Genomic DNA, 4,826 nt, shown 5'->3' with positions numbered 1-4,826 from the left:
CAAAGCAATAGTCAATATATTATTCACACCGATTAATCAAACTAAGGTTAAGACTATTTAAGTCGTTGAGATCTTGATTCTTAATGAATCAGAATATAAGAATTTATCTCACTGTGATCCCATTCAATACACGAAGGTACTAGCATAAATAAATAGCCAAGACAAACTATTTATCCATTTATGCTACAATCTAAACCAGCAACTTGTCCATAGTTGCCTCGATTGTGAACACAATTTAAATCTCAACTTTTTCCAATTATATGATCTTCTGTGATCTACAACACACCATATAATCTATAGTATGAGATAAATTGGACTATTATAGGATTATGCAATAACAATATTTTAGATAGAAGAATCACAGTGAACTAAGGTCTTGCTTTTGAATTTGAAGTCTTGCTTTCAGTATACAACCCTTCATTCTTTTTATGAAATTAAATGATTTGTGTTAAAGTTTCTAAATTTTTCACTTCACAAGTGTTGAAATTTTTTAAAATTACTCAACTTAGAAGTAGAAGAATTAGAATGGAGGAGAATTAGAAGTAGAAGAGAAATTTTTGAAGGTGGAATTTTTGAAGGAGAATTAGAAGTAGAAGAGAAGATAGTGTAGAATTGTTAACACAATGAGATGATTTTGAAGGTGGAAGAATGGGGCATTTATAGATAAAATTGGGTGGGAGAAATTTGAATTTGAATTTGAAAAAAAATTAAAAAATCGGCTGAAACCGCCGGTTTTGGACGGTTAACAACCGGTTTCCGGTGAAACCGTTGGTTAACCACTTAAAATTGGCGGTTCCAGTCCTTCCTGCCGCGCCTAGCCCTGCCACCTCGTCTGCCGCACCAGAACCGCCGATTTTTGGGCCGAATCAGCAGGCTGCGGGCTAATTGGTTGTTGGCGGTTCTGAACCGAAACCGGCTCGTGGTCAACGATTCGGGCCGGAACCATTAACCCCGGGTCGGTTCCGGTTCGGAACCGCTGGTTCTGGTTAGCCCATGACATCACTAACTCTCTTCGTGCCATAAAAACATGCATATTTTGGGACGGCACGAATTTTGGGACGGCAGATATTTTGGGACCGCACAAATCTTAAATTTAGGTCCTCTATTCATAACACTCATGTTTCCATGATTTTTAATTAGTGTTCATATGATGTCAATTCAATAGGAAATCAAGTTTTTTTTTTTTTTAAGAAATAGAAAATTGAGTGTTGGATAGTTGTTTTGTACTTATATTGATTTATCTTCTGAAATATGATGCATACTCGAACTTTGATGGAATTTACAGAAATATTGAGTACGAATTTGGAAGAATGGTCTGAAATAGTAGTTGTAGTTTGTCATGATGTGAGATCGTAAGCGCAAACAGATTGGAAATCGGAATTCGGATGAAAAATATATGGCCGAAACAAGCAAGTCGCGCGCAACAATGAATAGTGTCCGACGAAAATTTGCGAATGTTCGGGAATTTTCGAAATTTTGAGATTTTATCTGTACTGTATTTATCCCATGTGCTTATATATAGGTGATTTTCCTGACCTATTAGACACTCATCTTTTCATATTTTTCTTTCTTGTAGACTTAGAATTTTATTATTTTCATAGATTAGATTTCTTTTCCTGTAAGATTGAAGACTTCAACATTCATGCTATTATTCAGATTTCTTTGCGGGTTTTATTAATTGCAATTATTTTTATTGCTTTTATGTTTATTATGTCTTTGATTTATTTTTGATGTTTAGTTAGTTTTCTTTTCTGATTCTAGGGTTTGTAAATAGTTAATTAGATTTATGTGATTGATTTATTGATACATTTTGCCTTCCAGTTTATGATTCATAATTCCAGTTTATGTGATTTATTTTTATTGGATTTATTGCTTTTACCTTGTGAATATCAATAATTTGCATGTGTAGCTATTCGGTTTGAGACCTAGCGAAGATAACTGTTTAGCGGATTCAGGAATGTATGATATGATTTTAACCTTGAGACCTAACGGAGATATGTGGATCATAGGGAACTATTCTTATGTGCTTTTGGAGTTAGTAAATTTTCTTGAGACCTAACGGAGATAGAAAATTTATTAATCTACTGTCATTAATTTGCTACTCTAGTGAGAGTATTTGATTATATGTGTGATCTCTCATCATAGCTGGATTAAACTGGTAATTAGGATAATAGGTTGATTATGTGAATTTGATTAATGAATTTACATCCTTAGGATCAGTCTTTTATTATCTGATTTTCTCCTATTTTTATCTGCTTTGTCGTATGTTTAGTTTTCATTCTTCCATCTTATTTGTGTTTCTGCCTGAATATTGCTAAAGAATTATTAGGATTACTTAGAGTATTTCGCTTAACAGTCTCTGTGGATACGATACTCGATTGCTATATATGCTACAATTGCACTATGTTAGTTGCAGTATTTTGTTGCTAAGAAATTAGTGATCAACTTTTTGGCGCCGTTGTCGGGGACTGTGTAGATTTTGCTTTAATATTTCTGATAGGACTTAGGCATTATTTCAGGCATTTATTGTTTTATTTTTATTTTTATTTTTATTTTTATTTTTAGTTTCTTGTTTCTAATTTTCATCTTTTGTTTCAAGTCTGCATGATTACAAGATCCAAAGGAAATGAATAACTAGTGCCTTTGAAGTTGGAGATTGAGAAGCAACAGAAGAGAGACAATCGCGAGAAAATGAAGCAAACAATGGCAGAGAACTTTGATCCTGCAGCAATGATGCATATGATGGCAAACCTTCAGAGGCAGCTAGACGAAGTAAACAAACATAATCAGCCTCCTCCACCACCCACACGGCACACCGCTCAATTAGATGTATCAGCATTGAGTTGATCGATTCCACGGCCAGCTATTCAGGCCAACACTTTTGAGCTGAATCCAGGATTAATCAATATGGTTCAAGTTGAACAGTTTAGTGGAGCTGCTACAAAAACTCTGCATGCTCATATTACTCAGTTTCTGGACATCTGTGATACTATTAAGCAGAATGGAGTGCCACCAGATGCCCCATCGGGATGAAGATGTTTGGATTTTCTCTCAGGGACCGAGCTAAGGATTGGTTTAAGAGTCTGGATAGATCAGTTATTTCTGACTGGGAGGATCTATGTAGAGCTTTCATGACAAAGTATTTTCCTCCCTCCAAAGCTCAGAAGATCATAGCAGATATTTCACACTTCGCTCAGATGGAAGATGAGACCATTCATGATTCTTGGGAGAGATTATGGGAATTGCTCAGACGTTGTCCCCAATATGGTTTCACGGAGCAGCAGCAGATCATACACTTCTACAATGGTCTGACTGGTCTAACTAGGAGCATGGTTGATGCTACTGCTGGTGGGTGTCTTCTCCATAGGGACACCAAAGAAGCTTACAGGGTGATAGAGGAGATGGCTTCCAATAGCTATCAATGGTCGAATGAAAGAAGCTCCACAAAAAGGATGGCAACTGTTAAAAAGGAGAGCTATGATGATTTGAAAGAAAAATTCACACTCCTCCAAGAACAGTATGAGATGGAGAGAAAAGCACTGATTGCTCAAATTTCATAACAACTATATCAGCCCGAGCCACCGAGGGTTGAGGGGGTCAATTCTGTGCATCAGATCCAATATCAGTACAGTCCAGGCTATCCGGGACAACAAGGGAGAAATCAAAATTTCCAGCCTAGCAATAAGAGCTATCCAAATTTCTCTTACGCTAATGAGCCTAAGAAGGGGTCTCTTGAAAAGATGATGCAGCAGATGTTGGTAAAGATGTCTGGTATAGAGACGACTGTAGGTACCATGATAGCCAGTCTTGAGAATGGTATGGGTTCGAGGATGTCCAGTCTTGAGAATGGTATGAGTACCATGGGGACCATTGTTTCTGCCCTATCTAAGCAAGTGAAAATATTGGAGACTCAAGTTGGTCAAATGGCTAATCAAGCAGTTACTCAACACAAGCTTGGACATGCCGAAGTCAAGTAGATTGGCCAATGCAATGCGATTTTCAATGGCACTCTGACCCCAGAAGATGAGAAAGCGATTGAATTAATTCTGGCGAGCTGTGAGGAGACGAGAAATGAACATGAATATCCGAGTGAGGAACCATACAAAGCTCATGTTCTACTGAGAAAATACATCCCCAAGGTTCCGTTTCCCTGTAGGTTGATGAAGATGGATGTGGTTGAAGAACAATATGTTGTGAAGACGGTTAAAACAGTGAATACTAAGGGATCCAAGTTTGAGGTTTTGCATGGCAAGGATGAGAAGGAAGTTGTCCACCCCGAGAAGACGGTTGATGAGGAGGAGAAAATCCAGCTGACAAAACATTGTTGCACTTAGCTCTTAATGAAGCTACTACCGAAGAAGGAAGATCCGGGTAGCTTCACCATTGAGTGTGAGATCGGAGAAGAGCTCTTTCCCGAGGCTCTTTGTGATTTAGGGGCTAGTGTCAACATGACGCCCATTACTGTCTTCGACCGTTTTGGAATTGGAGATCTCAAGTCGACCTCGATGGTTATTCAAATGGCGGATCGATCAAGAGTGAAGCCAAGGGGCATGATTTAGGACGTCTTTGTGAAGGTTGACAAGCTCATCTTCCCTGCGGATTTCTTGGTCCTCGACATACCGGAAGATGTGAACCCGTCGTTGATTATTGGTTGTTCATTTCTAGCTACGGGGCGAGCTATGATAGACGTGCCGAATGGAAGTATCAGTTTTCGAGTAGATGAGGCGGATGGGTTATCTGCTTCTGTTCATGTTGGCCGGTCTATCACACCCGTTGTGTTTTATGTTCATTGAGGCCATGAGGTATCGTCAAGCTCTAGACGTTAA

At 38.3% G+C, this 4,826-nt stretch overlaps 1 non-coding gene across 1 annotated transcript; it reads right to left on the bottom strand.

Moving 5' to 3' along the window:
- Nucleotides 1-3,164: 3,164 nt before the first annotated feature.
- On the bottom strand, nt 3,165-3,271 carry LOC130987288 (small nucleolar RNA R71). Its single transcript, XR_009089677.1, has one exon. It is a non-coding gene; the product is annotated as a small nucleolar RNA R71 (small nucleolar RNA).
- Between the last annotated feature and the right edge of the window lie 1,555 nt (nt 3,272-4,826).

This window comes from Salvia miltiorrhiza, chromosome 5, assembly GCF_028751815.1.
Source record: "Salvia miltiorrhiza cultivar Shanhuang (shh) chromosome 5, IMPLAD_Smil_shh, whole genome shotgun sequence".
In the NCBI taxonomy this organism is placed as follows: Eukaryota; Viridiplantae; Streptophyta; class Magnoliopsida; order Lamiales; family Lamiaceae; genus Salvia; species Salvia miltiorrhiza.
The sequence above is the reverse complement of the archived record's forward strand: the minus strand, read 5'-3'. Positions and strand labels throughout refer to the sequence as shown.